Source organism: Nipponia nippon, unplaced genomic scaffold (assembly GCF_047370975.1).
Source record: "Nipponia nippon isolate SJK-2023a ecotype South Korea unplaced genomic scaffold, ASM4737097v1 scaffold_9, whole genome shotgun sequence".
Lineage (NCBI taxonomy): Eukaryota > Metazoa > Chordata > Aves > Pelecaniformes > Threskiornithidae > Nipponia > Nipponia nippon.
Window position 1 is genome coordinate 41,775,869 of NW_028262413.1, and position 18,100 is coordinate 41,793,968.

At 43.3% G+C, this 18,100-nt stretch overlaps 1 protein-coding gene across 7 annotated transcripts in view; it reads right to left on the reverse strand.

Annotated features, from left to right (window-relative positions):
- Positions 1 to 18,100, reverse strand: part of AKAP13 (A-kinase anchoring protein 13) — a 225,936-nt gene that overhangs the window by 79,099 nt on the left and 128,737 nt on the right. The window lies entirely within an intron of this gene.

Sequence of the window (18,100 nt, forward strand, 5' to 3'; positions counted from 1 at the left end):
CATCAACACCCAGTCTTCTGTGGCTCACGTTATCTCACCCTTCCTACAGGTAAGGAGAAATGAGAAACATCTCTACCCAAAGGGGGCGGGAGACGTGCTGGGAGATGTGCAGCCTTCATAGCAGGAAGTTAAAAAGAGGAGATGAATTTTTCTGAGCTGTGCACAAGCATCTTGGTATGGCCAAAAGCCACAAGTAACGCAACGTGTGCCTTCATGGGACAGGAGGGAACAGAAACTTGCGGTGGAAGGTGCAGGCAGGTGGCTAGAGCCGGCTAGGGAAGCTGCCAGGTCAGCGCCAGGCAGGGTGACTCTGGGCACAGGACGTGTCCCAGGACTCAGTACACGTCCATGCCCTACCTGTGAATCAAGACGATGACCTGCCTTCCTCCATAATTATGTGTCTTGATCTAGTAAAGGTTGCCAACTGATCCCTTTGGACTCCTCTACACCTTCAGCCACAAAGGGAAATAATCAACACAAACAAACAAATAAGATCCCCCTCTCTCCCTTCTCTTTTTCTTTTCAAATTTAAGCTTCCAAATCCCTAATTTGTTCCAAGAGTTTTTCTGTGGTTATGTTCCTGACTCACAGCCAAGATCAGGCGGCCAGTGACGACTACAGACACCCAAAGTCCATCTCATCTTCATTTCCAGACTTTACTGTTTGGGGTGGGGGCGTGGGGGGGTGTAATATAAACAAGTAGAAGATAATATGCCAGACACGCTCCCCCTTGGGAGACCATCACTCTCTTCCCACGTTAGGTGGGGCTTTTGCTGCATTGTTTCAAGCTAGAAATCTTGCCTTGCACACAGCCTTATATACACACAGGCACGCCGAGCAGACGCAGAAGACGGACTCGGCCCGGACGAAGCAGAACAAAGGTTTCCAGTCTCTTTTGTCCACCTATTTAAGGCAGTCCCTTGAACGCCATACGCATGTTTACACAGTATATAGTATTTATGCTCAGAAACACAATGCACCAGACAATCAGAGGATAAAGATTAAATAAAAACAAAAAAACGTACTCCAATGAGTAAATAATTATCTTTTTTTCCCCGCGAGTTGCTCAAAATGGAGCGGAGACGCGAGCAGCAGCCTGGGCCACCAGCTGCTGATGCGACAGTTCTGGGCTCCTTATTGAAAACATCTGGAAGCGCTGAGTCGCTCTGTGCAGACAGGAGTTTGAAACTATCCAATCGTTTCATATCCAAACCAAAGTCCAGCGCTGCGGATTTCAAGGGAAGGAAAAGGGGGGGGGGGGGGGGAAAGGCGCTCGATCACACCATATGATCTGTAACTCATCCAGATAAAACTCCTCCTCCTCTACCCACTAACAGACCTCTTAATGACAAGGAAATCATGGTTATTCTGAAACAGACTGCACTATTGTTATCTGTTTCAAATTACTTTTGCCATATTGTTATGAAACACCGAAAATGATGCAATCTGCAGAAATACTCAGGCGTATTAACTTTTTTAACTGCGGCTCTGATAGGAACTAATGGAGCAGCAGATGAAAGGAAAAAATTCTCCCTGTCTTAAGCAAGTCAAAACCCACTTTTGGGCACTAAACACAGGAGATAATAAATTCGTCAGACAGTAAGAGAGAAGAATTACAATTTCAATTACTCTTTCCTTAAAAGAAATCAACTTTTTGGAAAGGGTTTTTAAAATTTTATGTTTCTGGCACTTGCAAGGATAGACAAAACAAACCTTTTTTTCAAAAACTAAATAAGGCAAAGGAAATCTGCACTCTAATACTGCAAAGCCTGTAAGAGGAGCGTGTCCAATCTGGAAGGGAGCACACATCCTGGTGTCTGCCAGGAGGCAGGTCAGCACCCGCACGAGAGGAGCCGAGACGGATGCTCGAACGTGGATTTTGAAGAAGACCAGGCAGTTGCTGAACGCTAGCGAGCACTCACGCCGCAGACCTTGGTAAAAAGCCCTGGATGTTGGATAATGCATTTCTCATTCTTTCAAGAGCATCGCGAGACAGAGCAGAGTTTCATGACCGACTCACTCCCACCCTGCCCATCTGTCCGCATCCCTGCAGCGGCACTTTGGTCCAGGGCTGCATCCCTCTGGCCGCAGCATTATCCACCAGCATCCCACTGAGCGGCGTCCTCTTCGTGGGGTGGCCCCAAAAGGCTGGTCGTGATTTGGGATTCCCCTATGAAGCAGACCATGGAAAGAAGAGGGGTCAGGGATCAGACGTCACAGGGATCCCATCTGTGGCAGGCGCTGTGCTGCTGTAAGGGGGAAGCTCAGCAAGGCAGGCAACAAATCTTCACAATCCTGGTCCTAAAACACCTCGATATTCACCCGCCTGACTTAATCCTTGGGTCAAATCTTCCACAGTACCAACACAAGTTTTATTCTCCAGCCTGGGCAGCCCCGACTCTCCTAACACTTCCCTATTTAAATCATTCAGATCTTCATGCAACAGTCTGGAGAGAGACATTTCCTCGCAGAGCAATACCGTGCTTTGGGATGACATGACAGAGCTGAATTTTATATCCAAACAAACCACTGTACAGCTGCAGCCTGTGTTTGAGCTCAAAGACATAACCGTCTAATAAACAGCTGAAGAATCACGAAGGAGGAACGAGAAGGGCTTGGAAAGCTGTCAGACATACGGATACATGGAGCGCATGTTTTGAGAAAATACAAAAACACCTTGAGAGACCTCCAGCCATTTCCTGACCTTCCCTTTTCTAATATTTCTCAGAGACTCAGTGTACATTTCTCAGGAATTTCTATTGTCCAAATAACCTTCGGAAAAATGCTGAAGCTTTGGTCTGCCACAGAGCATGCCTGAACATCCTTCCAGAGGAAGTCAACTGCCCATCCTACAGCTCCCAAATGGCTACAGGAGAAACACATCCCACGCAAGAGATTAGCAACCCCTCAGATGACTTTACATCAGTTTGCAACATCTAGTTCTGCCTTTACCAAAAATAACCGCAAATCGAGATGTCTGGCTGGCTGAAGTGCTGTGGGATCTTGGACCACGCCACAGATATTTATTTAGCGTGTTATGGTAGTTGAGAGAAATATTTCTTTCTGTCAAACACTGGACATGTTGTTTCACCCTGTGAATTCCAGCATCCTGAAAACAGGCAAGGGAAACCACAAGTGGATGAAGCGGGACCAGTCCCCAAAACAGGCTGTCAAGGAGCACCTGAGCTATGACCTGCAGAAGAAAATCAGCCTGACAGAAGCAACCTCCGCTGCACGTCCCCTGCGTCCTCCAGGACGCCGGCTGCTCCCGCGCTCAGGCACTTCCCATCAGGACATGAGGTCTAATTATCTACAGATGGGTAAAACGCAAAAATATTGGGGTCTTTCATAAAGAATAACACAATTTTCAACCAAGACATCTGAAAGGGAGATACTGCTTTGGTATCACAGCTGGCTCAGCCCAGCTGCTGCCAAAGGGGGTCGTCAGAAATGACTTTCACTTCTTTGACCTCATCCAGCACTAAAGCTGGTCATGTTAGCTTAGCTTAAATTTCACTTCATGTTTTCCAGTTGCTGGTAATGAACGTGTGAATTTTACACACACACAATGAGCAATAATCTTTGCTAATTATGGTGATTCAAGCCTCCTACTCTAAAGGCAGGATAACAATTTCCAGGATCTGGAAAGATAATGATATAAATAAAAGTATTTAAAATAGTGAATTGTATTTATAGCAGTTTTCAAACCATTGTAAACATTACACAAGCCATTTGAAATTGACTTGTACAGGGTACCCACCAAATATTTGAAGGCCTGCTCAATCCACACTAAACTCAAACAAGCAATGTCTACTAACTCATCCTACAGAGGATTTAAGTAGGAGATCATTGCATTTGTCCCAAATGCAAGAAAAAGGGGATGTTTCATTATCTGTAAAGTTCACAAATGCAAAACTCGAAGGTATTTTTCATTTTTTTGCCATGTATAATAAAAAACCATGTTCTCACATCACTGGGGTAGATACAGGATATAAGAAAGTATTGATTTACACAAATAAAAACATGTGTTCCATTATTCCATAATAACAAATTCCAGAGAGAGTAAAGCCTTACAGTTCAAGGTATGAGGTTAAAAATTTGAATGAGTTTTTGTGCAGGAAAAGAGACCACCTCGCATTTGCGGAGTGCAGGACTCATCACCTTGTCTTCCAAAATAACAGCTCAATACCTGTTGCTGTAGGCACAGCACAGGAGCGGACAGACATCGCCTGAGCTGCTCTGGGATGCCTCGCCACAATAAGAGATCGGTTCCAGGATATGCCTGGTGGATGCTTCTATCTAAAGAACTTATGTATGCAGCTAAAAACAGAGACAGGATAGCGGATTACATAGATGAATTGGCGGATAAAGGCCAACAAAAATGACGTACGGTATCAGTGAGTAAAATTAATAGACAATATAAAAATGACACATCTTGAGCTGAGGAAATTATTCAACTTTTACCATTACTTTATGCCTCCAGTTTAAGGCACTGTAATCTAATTGAAAAACAGAGAAGGGTCATTCAAATGAAGAAATCATGCCAGAAAATGATTCAGCTTCCCTCCTTTTTTCTTTTTGCTTTCCCCTTTTAATTGAAGTCCCTAAGACTCAGCCCTTGGGAAGGCCACACGACCGTGTATTGTCCTGGCCAGGCACTCTGTCAAAATGGAAAAAGTTATCTCTTCTTTCATCTTGTAACTTGAAAAATCTGGGAGGGGAAGTGGTGGGAAAGCAGAGCACTGTACAAAGGTACCCATCATATTTCCAGCTCAATTTTTTGCTTGGCTGCTAATGAAGGCAGGGGATTGAAGACACTGTGGTATTTGTTTTGCTCTTCCAATTTTTCTGTTTGCTTTGTGGGGAGGAGGACCTCAGACCTGACCAGTAACTGAGATGCTCTGAGCATTGCAAAGCCCCCCTCTCCCCAGCAATAACAGACACTCCAGCTCACCCTCCTACCTACACTCGTGTCCAACCAATATTTTCATGCCCTCTCTACATGCATTTGGAAACTTGAAATAAAATCCAACGCAAACTTTGAGAGGAGGCATTTGGATTCCAGCTCCTGCCTGGGAGGTCTGCTGTAGGACCACATGAGTATTCATTTGCTCGCTGTTTTATCCGTTTCCCTGGTAGTCCTCTGTAAAGAATATTAAACAAACACGTCTTTACAGCTCGAGAGCCCAGGAAAGAATGTTGACACTGTGGAAGAAACCTGTTTTTACCAATTTTTACCCCACTTTTATCCCTCTGGTCTAAAGACGTCTGTGCAAGGGTAAGGATTCATCAAGGCCACAAAGCCATCGTTAAGCACTGCTATAGCAGTACATGCTAAATATGTTCTTCTCTTTAGCCCCGTTTTAGAAAATGTTCCTAAAGGAATTTCAGGACATAAAACGTATGTAATAATTAACAGCCAGATATGTGGAAGCATCGTCACTAGTGAGGAATTTTCTCAACTGTTGACACTGCTCCAGAAAAATAATGAAATATTTATTTCTAAGGTTATAAAGTAACATATGCTACATCTCCTCTACCAGCTTTTCAAAGATCCCTTTACAGTAACATTTGTTGTTGCAGCAATAATTCCTAACTGGAACAATGAATCCAAACCCCCTCCTATTTCTCTCCACTCAGTTAAAGGTAGGGAATGTCCCTGCAAACACTGGGAATGTCAGGCCAGTACAGGTGTTTTTGGAAAACTTTAGTTGCTGGGTTTTTGTGCTCCCCTCTCTCATCCCCCACCTGCCACAGCTGCTGCACTTCCATACACTTAACAGCTTTAATCAATAGATAAATAAACAAACTTAAGCCAAGGGACAAAGATAATTGGGGACAAAAATGTCAAGAAACAGCATTTATTGTATCTGGGAGCCTTGCAATTGTCCTTTGGATTTGGGCTATCCCACGAGCTGCAAAGGTCACTGCGTTGCAGATAAGGAAAATGGAGCATCTGAAATTTCTCGCCAGTGACTACAAGGAAAGGGTTGGTTTTGTTTTCTTAGGAAGAAAGGGGGAAATGTTCTGGAGCTCTCTCTCGAGGCTAAAATCCAAAACATCTACTAGACTCAGAAGCAAGAACGCTTGCAGATAATCAGCAGAACTGATGCCAGTTCAAAGTCAACCAGTAACAGCAACTGGGAGGAGTACAGATTACACAGCATCGTTCTGTACAGAAAAAAAATATCCTTTTCGTTATGCAACGGTTAAATAATTTCACTAGAAACCCCTTCTATCCCAAGTTAGAATTGCTGACTGCTCAGCTAGTCATTTTGGCTATTATGTAGCATTAATATCTGCTGTTTCTGAAGTTAGCCTTTCGGAGAAAAAAAGGCAACTTCAAAACATGCAAAAATTAATGAAAACCATATGTGGGATACTGTCATTATTCCATGTTTATAAGAGGATCAGGTTTTGTTAAATGGGCTTATTTAATGCAGACGCATAAGAAAAAATACCCAGCAAAAGATCTGAAAGCTATTGAAAGAAAAATATTTTCTTTTTTAACCCAAGCAGCCAGTAACAAGCAAAAAGACACAATTTAAACTAAAAGCCACTATATATTTTGGTGCAACTTTGTTTACAGCTTCACTGACAGCTTGTAAAGTTCTCCTAAGTAGAGAAATCTCTCCTAGATATATTTTACCCTTTTGACCCTTTTCACCCCGGTACTGTATTTAAACCGGGACAACCTAAAAATCAATGGCTTATGGAAACATCTGCTGGTATAGGCACAGGATTGAGACTTTTTTCAACAGCTGTTGTTATTTTATGCTTTTTTTTGGCTAGGTCAATCGGTAAGACTGGAAGAAAATATTAGTTGGGCTCTTTTCCTGACTTTGGTCTCTCGTTAGCGGCTGCCGTCAGCGCCCCGTTCCCTCCCCTGCCCTGGGACTCTGGGGGGAAGAAAGTCTGAATGTCCCCCAAGTCTGGTCTTGCTCACCAGCCTCAGACAAGAAATAAAGGAAATACTGCTCCCAAATGGGCACCTACGTTATCTCACTCATTCACCTAAATACCGGCTTAAAATATCCCCTGCTATAGCTGCTTTCTGCCCCGCACAAGGGAGCTAAAACCCTCGCCCACAGCACCCTCCGCTACCCATCTCCTTGGCTCCCCTTTCCCTTTCCAACAGCGCTCCACAATAAACCCCAGGTTTGTCTTGCTTCCCCTCCTGCTATTTCATTGCTGGGATCCAGACATCTGCTGACGTCCTCCGTAAAAGATAACACACAATATATTTTAAAAGCCAACCTGCCAAAAGGTATTCAATGGTCCAGACACCACTGCTGATCAGATAGGGAACACGCACTGCTCACAATAAGACATGCATAAAAACAATGTACTTTTCTTGGGAGACTAATGCTTACCTAAATATATATATATATATATAAACTCAACCAAAATATCCTATTTTTCAACATTTAATCCAGCTGCTACTTGAAACAATATGTTTCTACATAAATTCTGTTTTCTTGAAAGAGAAGAAAACTTACAAAGCTTTTAAAGTGCTCTCATAATCATTTTTTCAGTGTACATTCAAAGAGTCGAGAGACAGAGAAAGCCAATACTCCGAGCACAGATTTCCCCCCCTCCCTTGCTCTTTTTAACAGAGAGGACTTGTTTAATCTTACCTTCAAAACTTCTTATTTCCCCGCCACGCGCTCCTAGCGTCACCGTTGGTATTGACTGAATTGTGCCAACCCTTGCCCGAAAGGACAGTCGCAAGAAAAGCCAGTTTAAACAGAAAGCACTTATCTAAAGGAGGGAGAGCCCCAGGTTTGCAAGCGGAGGAGATATTTCAGCATTAAAGAATTCTAGGAGCTACTCCAAGACGCAAATTTTTGTTGTCTGGTGCACTGTAAGGATTTTAAGCCCAGAAAGAAGTTATTTATTTAGTCTATATACTTAGATTTATAACAAAGGCAGAGGACTCATCTACACTCTTGTGGGTGCCTTTTGCATCGTTTACAATATATGAAGTAAACTTCAGCTTCCTCAAAGACAGAAAACAAGTAATAAACAAGTCTTGACAAGCAAAATCAAATGCTGTCCCCCAAATACCCAGCTATGAACAAAAAAAGCCTGTAGAGGTTTCTCTCCACATCTCCTCAAAATACAATTAAAACCAGAATTTGCAAAATACCCTAAAACCTATTTCAGCCCACGCAGCAGGGAGCAAAGGACTCCCTCTTTCCCCTTCCCTTTTTAACACCGCGGGACCCCAGTCTTTACAGTCAATGCCTCCCTTTGGTCATCTACAGGTGGGAATATTTGGAAATGGTGTAAGCAACCCTCCTTCTCTTTTAAAAGGCCCCCAAAGGTACATTACTGCTCTTTTTTTACCCCTTACGTGCAGGCATTTGAAGCTAAGACTTGTACATCTCCTCCTGGGCAAGCAGATAAGTATGCATTTCCCCACCTTGTTATGGTCAGTGAGTTAAAAATAATAGTGGAACAAAACACCAAGAAACACTTTAATCTCAGCAGACTTCAACAGCCCACCCCTGTCCATGCCTTTGGTAAAAACCAATGTGATCTGCAGTGTAGTATTTTGGAGGGGCAGAAGAGAGTTCTACATTTCCAAGTGTAAGATCACGGATTGAAACCAATGTTTCAGAGAACTGCACCTCCAGCCTTTGAAAATGTGTATTTTGGAAATAATATCCCTCCCAACCACTTTTAGGCATTTAATGTGTCCAGCTGTGTTAAGAAACCATGCAAAAGTTCAGTGTCAAGTAAGACAGGATTATGATCATCTTGTGATTTATGGAGGTAAGTATGGTCTCAGACAGAAGAAAAACAAGTCACTTGATGCTAAGCAGACTCAGTACCAGGGCTCAGACTAACAAGTTAGCGAGGGCGAGGCTTCACATTCCTGCCTCTTATCTCACCAGCTGGAAGGACAACATATAAGAAGGGAGAATATATTTCAGTTGGTAAAAGAGATAGGCAGACCCAGCACCACGGTACTTGCAAACACAGCATTTGCAGTAGAGAAGATGGAAACGCTTCGGGACCGGGAGGCATGCAGTATTTGAAAAAGGTGCTGTACACTTCCTGCAGGTAAGAATATGCCCCCAAATAACTAAGTGCATAAAGAAGGTGAAACTACTATTATCATGGCTGTAATGGCATCAGGGTGTAAATCAAGGCAAAGTCTTTAGGGAGAAGTAATATCTAACTAGGCTGAGAAAATTGTAAGCCAAGCATCGGTCCTTTTGCAGATCTGAAAGGAGAAGAGAGTAACTCAGGTTAAACAGGCTACCAACAATTCCTCCAACTCGACTACACAAACAGAAGAGAAAGCAAATGAGATACCCCAGAAATATTGGCTCTATCTTTTGGACTAGCCTCTTGGGCACAGCTACCGCCTTCATTTTCGCTGAGTACATCGCTGGCACCACAATGATAAACACAGTAAGCAAGAAGGGAGGGAGCAGCTAAATTCACCACTGCTTAAGAGAAAATCAGAAAGTTAGCTACATCAAATCCCTGCTTATATAGCCATAAATTTAATGCATAAGTGAAGCAGAAAGAGAAGGTAGAAGGAGAAGAACCTTGTTATGCAAAAGACCAAGTGCAAAAGAAAGCCTGGTATAGAGTTTGCTCCCATCTGCTAATTCAAATACAGCTGATCAAGTATATTTTATGAAACCATTGCAAAACTCTGTCACATTCTTGTTACAGCCTCCATGTTGGGGTTATTCCAAAGCAGAAGTCCAAAACACAGACCACAGGAGTAAAAACAACAAACTGGTGATGGGAGGAGGTAAGCGGCAGCGAGAAGAAACTCTCTTCTTACCTCTTACGCCTACCTGCTCTAGGGTCTCCACAAAAAAGTCGCTATTGTCCACACTTTTTACAGGATCTGCATTTGGAGACCTTACCTCGTCTTTGGTGTGACCGATGACTAATACAAGTGTTCTTGCAAAATTCAGAAGTTCCCTTTCCTTGAAAGTTTTGATGAATTTGCTACCGTGACAGTTAGGACAGCTATGGCTGACCACAGCCAAACACAACATCAATTCATTGCTCTGCCCCTGGGGTGCTAAATTCTGACTTGCAGCTGCCTCTGCTCGGCCAAACCCAATCCCTTCCATACCAGTCAAGTGCTTTTATTTTAGATACCATATACTCGGATACCAAATCACTCACTCCCTTCTGTATAAACTAAGATATTTTAATCATCCACTGCAACCCTAACCATCTATTCTTGTTTCACAGTCCTAAGCTAAAAGCCCTCTCCACCACCGCCAAATTGCCCTGTGCTACTGCTCTGCACAGTGCAGACCAGGCAGAAAGCAGCAGGAAAACATCCCTGACAAAAGCAGAGAGCAGTCAATCTGCTCAACATGAGCAAGGATGCTGCATGGAAAAGCAAACATTTAGTTATCATCCCAGGCTTTTATCTCATCTGATGTTTTAACAGCAGTTTGACCCTAGAGACATTCTGCAACACAGCTGAGTCACTTTGGGCCACACCAGGATGTGTACATGACGCTGAGCAGTAGCAGCAGAGATGCTGAAGGAAAAAAAAAAAAAAAATCTGAGATTTCCACCTTTGCATGAAAATGGTATAATAAGGGAAGACGGACCACCTAAAAAGGGTGGGTGATGGGGCGGGAAAGACTGAAAACGATAACAGAAAGGGGAGTCTGTGCAACTACCACAGACTAAATGCATTTTGATTCCATGTTTCCATGGAAAGAGTTTTAGCAGTACTGGGTAAAACGCCAAATACGTTTTCATAACGATTCACACTGCATGAATGGAAACACTTAAGAGAAGAAGTGTTCTTTCTAATCTCCACTCTAGCTCTACATACAACTCTCCTTTGTCCTTTACTTTTTTCTTCTTACTCACACCATTCTTTTCATCCTTTGCTGGAAGATGAAGTCAGAAATGCCATGCCTGGATACTACTTTATCAGCAGCCAAGAGTCCTGCTCATCTCTCAGATAGCTGTACCTATCCGAGCGCTCTCAGACTGCATTGCTAGGTTTCACCTTCTAACATGGATCTTAAAGACAGGAGGTATGATGCAAACACCAAGTCCACACAAGCCTCCAGTATAACACAGGCCAGGCAATGTAACCCTGCAGCAGTTCTGCCACTGGTTTGGCACTTTATTTAGAGCTGCAGTGTATCGCTCGTAGGACATCCAGTCTCAATGGGAACACCTGAAGCAATGGAGAGCTAACCCCTTCCTACAGTAACTTACTCAAAGAATTAACTGTTTTCACTGTCATTCCTACAGCCTCAACTTGTTTAACCTCACCTTCTAAACACTGCATCTCATTTATGGCTCTTCCATCAGAGTAACAAGGGAGAAGAAAGCTGTTCCCCACGCATACGGTTATAGTCCAAAGCTCCCCAAAGGGCAGACACTGCTCTGAATCCAGAACAAAAGCTTTGCCCAGGTCTCATCTCACTTTTGAACCTGGCTCGTTCACACCATGGCCTCCCTGACACTTGTGCTGACACAGCAGAGGAGGAACCGCGGTGTCCACCAGCGGCTGTCGCTGCTGAAGCCATGACCCAGTGGTACCCAGGGGCTTCCCCCCTCCACGTGTCACTTCTTGCTGAAGTCCACCTTCCAGGAGACTTTCTGGATTTGGCACAAACTTTCCCAAAAAGCTTTCCCAAATCCTGAAAAACTATACTTAAAAAAACCCTGCCACGTAGGATAGCGGTTAGTGTAGGATGGCAAGAGAACTGAAGCACCAGTCCATGACTCCTCACAAAACCCCAGAACAAATGTATGGTAATATAATTAAAAATCTATTTCTCATATTAATGAGATTTTCCTCTAAGGCGGCGTAACTACCAATGAACTGCAAAAAACATAAGTCTACAGAAAAACGTAAATGCTGGCTTCTCTGCATTGTAGGGTGCCAACTTCGGCTTCCAAAATATCGGAATGGAGCTAATAGGTTCCTTCAGAAGGATAAAAAAACAGTGATGTGAAGTACCCATTTGTCATAATAATGCAGTCTCCATCGAAAAGTCCACATTTGGTCTCCCATGTTATCATCTTAATTTCCTCTATATTTAGATCAGGAATTCAGTGTGCAGTAACCATGTCTACCATGCAACAGTTACACCACAAAACTTTAAGAGATTTCAAACACAAATAAAAGAATCCATATGATACTGGAGACGGAACCATTCAAAAACAGCACAGTATTTTCCTTCTCAAGGTACAATATCCAATGCCAGCATTCCTTTGCCATAGTAACAGTCTTATACATCCATTATTTTATGGATCCGTACTTTCATGACTGCATAAAAAAAATGAATGTATCTAACCACTGGAAGAGAACTCCAAACCCAGTATTTTCTATACTGGAAATCCTTTAGCTCTGTGTTTTACAAACTTGTGAAATCATGGAGTCCTGATCCTAAAAAGGGCCTCAGAAAGCTACTTTAATACACTGATGCTAAGTAATTCGTATGAGTGAATCCCTTTGTCTGAAACAAGTCAAAAGCAAGCATCGCAGAAGATTCATAATTATGAAACAGTTGTCTTTAATCTGCATCCATCTCAAGACTACGGCAGGAGTATATATACAACTCTGCCTTCAAGGCAACAGTAATTGCAGATGGTAAATAAAGTCGCAGGTAGCTCTTGATGCTTTTAAAATGAGTGTGAAAAAGCTGAGGGATAAACTTCCTTTGCAGCTGATACTGGGAGGATGGCAGAGCCAGATATTTTATTAGAGGAAATTAGGAAATGATGGAAAAAAAAGAGTATCAGGGCTACACGCAGCAATCTTTGCCTCTAGAAAACACTGCCTGTAGAGGCTGAAGGGGAAGGCACAGGGGAGAAGTAACTCACCATCTCTAGACATCACCGAGGGCCAGCACAAGCCCTGCGGCCGCAGCGAGCCGCGGGGGCGGCGCGGGCGCCTTCATCTGCCCCGTCCTGCCGCAGGCTTGCGCCGAGCCAAACCTGGGAGCAGCATCTTTGCGCTGAGTCGGGGATTTGGCTCAGCGTCTGCGTTCCTGCTTCTCTCGCTAACATCCATGAATCCTGTGACTGAGCTTGGAAACGACTGTCTCGAGCTGAGGATTAGCAGCATTCGGGAGAAAAAGGCATCGGAACTGCAGCACCCAGAGAAGTTAAGTGTAGGACAAAAAAAATATGCCACAATAGTTGTATAAACGCCTTCCTGCTACAGATATCAAAGCATGAATAATAGTAAAGGCCAAACAGGAATCCCAGCCTGGTTTGGATTTCTCCCGCCCCGCCAGCTTTTCTTCTAACTCTCTGCAGCACGTACTGCAGACTGGCTTACGCAGCGATGCACAGAACAGACGACAAAACCCAGGGCGAGCTATTCTGCGCAGCAATGAATTTACTCAGGGCTTAACTGGCTGACACGATTTCCTCCTAGACCTCTCAAGCCTCAGCTCTGAGCATCTGGGGCAGACACAGGATGCTGGTGGGTGTAAGAAAGGGCCTCGCAGATGACGAGCCTAAAGCCTTGACCTGGTGGGTATGTGTGTGTCACCCTCCAGCACTAATGCCAGGCTTAGGGCAGGCTCCTTTTTGGCTGGGTTTTTCCATGTTTACTGTAGTTACAGGACAACATTTAGGAAGAGAGTTACACAAGTGATTTTAAAGAGGTGTGGTGAGGATGCAGCCTATTGTTAAGGCTGCACTTTCCATCACTGGACCCCGCTCTGATTTGTTTCTAACGCTTCAGCCACTCACTCTGAAATTCCCCATGCTGTCCTGCAGGCCCTTTGGAAAACAGGGATTTGCAATCACCATCCCGTAGTACGTGCATATGTACACGCATGCAGATGGAGAAAATGGACTCCAGTGCGCACAATCTGAATTTTGGCAGGTCCTCAGGGTGAGCAGTTCGTTAAAGAAGTTATTTCCTAAGAAAATAAATTGGAGCCTGGAGAACTATAATGACCCCTTGTCTTGGGTCACCGACGAAGTTCAGCAGTTTTGAGCCGTGAAGCATCTCTCTACTACTTGACCAACACCAGCACCAGCATCATGCTGTCCTCCTAAGGACCAGACACTAGAGGGGGGTGACACTGTACACCTTGGCCATAAATTTCTCCATTTATCTGCTGACTCCAGGGAAGAGAAGCATGGAAGACTACGGTTGTGGGGAGGACAAATCCTGGATCCTTCACACCTACTGACCATCCTAACACTTACCTCAATGCCGTGTGGGTCTCTCCCCTCTCCCACAAGCCCTTTTCCACCCAGTCCAGCCCATCCCCTCTTCCCACCTCCATCTCCCACTGTCCTGCCATCCCTGTCCCCTTCCTTTGCACACCCTGCTGGACTCCGGCCAAGCTGCTCCCTCCTCTTCTCCCTGTTCAGCATAGCACAAACCTGGGGGCCTACAAACCAAAAGCAATGGGCAACAACAGACCTGGGGCTCTGTCCCAACAGAGCAACATTATCTTATCTGTAACAACTCCCAGGCAAGGAGGTTTCCTAGCCTCCTTAGGTGGTCTTGCGACAGTTTCGTGATGATAACAGGATGTTTTCTCAACATCCAGCCTAAATCATCCTGGGAAACTAGCAAATCAGTAAATTAAGCTGCCATGGAAATGTAGGACTTTAATAACCATTATTACATGTTGGCAGAGTGCTAGATTGCACAATAGTTTCCTTTTTGCTGCACTGAATAAATTTAATTCTTTCAACCTCTTCTCACGTTTCTTAATCTCTTCTCGTTGTTTCCTTCTGGACACCTTCCAGTATGCCTGTGTCCTCCTCGGAGCAGGGCACCCAAAACTGGATTTGATGACACTGATGATGCCTCCCCAGTGCCATGCACGAGTAAGTCACCTTCCACACCTTATGGAGGACACTCCTTCAATATAACTCAAAACAAGATTTGTCTCTTTTGCAACAGCCTCTTGCTGATGATTCATTTGTGGTCCACTAAAACTCCTCAGTTTTTTTCTGCCCATCCCTCTCCAGCTTAAACCTGACTTAGTAAATGTGCATTTTAATTTCTTCTTTGCAAATGAAGTACTCTGTGGCTGCTTTTATCTCCTATGTGGATGCACTCTCCAATTTCTTAAGGTCACTCTGAACCCTGACCCTGTTCTCCCAAGTGCCTGCAACACCTCCCAACCTGATGTCACCCTAGAGTGCTACAAACATACTTCCATCTTCCAAATCATGACTGAAAATATTGCAAGTTTTCCCCTAGAAAGCGACCTTGCTGATATATCACACGTTACTGCACTACCTGGATCAGTGGAGAGGTGAAAGTGCAAATCTTTTTCAAGCTTCATTCTCTGTGAAGATATTTAGAAATGCCATGTTTATCCGGTAGGCTGCAACTTCCAAAAATACAGATATTGATTAAAAACTAATTCATGTGGTAAAGGTAGGATGCATTAAATTCAATAGGAACTAACTAATGAAATTAATAGATACAACAAGAAGGCTATTTCCCAGATGAACTCTGTTTCTGGGGTCAGCCAGCTACAATTTGTCGGTCACAGGCTTAGACAACTGAAGCCGTCGGATGAACCCAGCAGTGCAACCTTATCCATCCTGCCACATGAAGACAAAGATTCAGCAAATAATGAATCATAACCGATTTCTGGGATCAACGCAAGAGAAGTATATCAGGGTACAGTTCATTTCAAACTGTCGCTTTACTTTCATAATGCTGGAGCCACCAGGCACCATTTCTAAATTATTTTAATATCACAGTATGCAGAAGCCAAACCAGATTTCTCATCAGAGTTAGGAATCTAAAGTTATTCAATTTTAAAAATGCTGAAGTCTAATTTTAATAGATCACACCAAGTTATTGCCCCCACTCCACTCAAGATCTCCAAACAAAGCCAGAAGATAAGGACCAGGGAAGTCTCCAGCAGGATGAGCACCCACCGCCCAAGAGAATCATAGAATCACAGAATCATAGAATGGTTTGGGTTGGAAGGGACCTTAAAGATCATCTGGTTCCAACCCCCCTGCCGTGGGCAGGGACACCATCCACTAGACCAGGTTGCTTAAAGCTGCATCCAACACGAAAAGAGCTTCGGAAATTCTGGTTACAGAGTTTCTATAGCTTAACAAATACAACATCTGCAAAAACATTCTGGAGATTTAAGAAACAGACACTTTAAAAACCCATTTTAATTGGAAAAAACATTTTTCCATTATTTTCTTTTCAGTGCTTACAACCCTACAAACCATTATTTTCCTAAACATTTTTCAGCTGCAGCTTTTCCATGACATGCACAAGAGCCTCTCTCAGGCAAAGTCTTCTGAATCGACTACAGGGAAACCATGTGCAACCTTATACATGTAATACTGAAGTACACTTCTTGGCATCACAAACCCAGATAAACCTCTGACTTCAGGAACAAACTCACGAGAAGGAATTTTCCCTCTTCTCTTTCCAGTGTGCTCAAGCTTACTGTTATTCAGCCCAATTCCGCTATAGAAGTTGCACTTTTTAGGCTCCAAAATATTTTTTTTTAACAGTCTATGCATATAAACAGCTTTCTACATCGCGTATTTATAAATAACATTGTGCAAAATTCTCACCCATAAAAGAAGAGTTAATGCAGTTCCCAAGGTCCAAAGTCGCTGACAGCACCGGTGAGACTGCTAAATACCTGCAGCTCCTGACCAGGTGAGAGCAACAACATTTCTATTTGCAACAAGTTAAGAAAACCACTTTTACTAACCACAAAATGGCTGTGTAATGAGAAGGCAATGAGCACCTGAAAAACTTCTGGCTACAAAAAAAGTCAGGACTAAATAAAGCAGAGACAGGATGAGGCAGGAGATGCACACTTCACGATGGCTTTCACTGGCCAGCTCCCTACCCAACCTACACATGTGAATTAAGCTCTATTTTTAAGCCTTCCACTGATTTTTTTTTTTTTTTAAATGACCTTAATATAGTGCAGTTGTTGTTTTGTTTCTGTTGAACTTAGCAACAGGAAACCCTGTCAGTCCTGCAGCAAACTTTCCATTCCCCTGGCACTCCCATTCCTGTACCAGAAAAGCCAGATTTCTAAAGAGGTGTTTGACGGGGTGGGAGGGAGAGGAAGAAGAGAAGAAAGCACACACACAAAAAATCAAAATGCCTGTAAAACATGCAAAATGGAAGCCAAATTCTATATGTTTCCTTTTTTTTTTCCCTGTTTGAAAGGAAAAGACAGTGCCTTAATTTTCATTTTCTAAAGACATCTTACTTTACTACCAGATACCTAAGTTTTAGTCATGAAAATTATCTTTAATAAAGGGTTGGTAAAAAAAATCAGCAGCATCTTTACACTCGCACATTCCAGTAACAAAAGACTTACTTATCAGACAGCACAAATTCTAGCTTTGAAAGTTATTTGCTGTAGTCCCTGGCTAACTCACTGAGCAAACAGCTAGAGAAATTAAGCCTAAACTTGTTAAAAACAAAATAAACCTGATTTTATTACAAGCTTTGGCAAGATTTTTCTGCCTCCTGAAGAGCTTTACTGCGGGATGAGCAAAGTTTTTTGGTGCTCCACCCTGCAATGTTAACTCATCCCCGCAATATTTTCTCTTTTAACAGCTTCATAATGGTACGCTAACACATAAACACAGCTGCTCAATGGCAACGTGCACCAATGCAGGCTGCGAGCAATTTAGCATTTACAAAAAGCTTTCTTTTTCAGGAACAAGAAACTGTATATAAAATATAGGAGCAAATGCAAATCCAGCTAGGAAAGGTAAAACCAAAAAACCCAGCTCTTGATAAAGCAGAATATATATTAGGGGTGCTTTAAACCAAAATTACATTCCTGTCAACCCCAATATTCACTTTTTTTTTTTTTTTTAAATCATAGACGGTCCTTAAATATGGCAAAGCACAAGTAATAGAAAACAATAACAACTGATTTCTGATCCCTGGCATGACCTTTTTATATTGTCTCACCGATGTGAGGAACACGGGGTTTCCCTCCACACTTGATCCCTCTACGTCTTCCCATTATTAATTCTTCTTCCAGCAAAGGCACCAATGCTCCCAGCCCGTGATGCCTTTAGACCTCAGAGTCGGTGCACGCACCAACACCAACCGCAGCCACAGTCCCCTCTGCCAAAAGCTCCC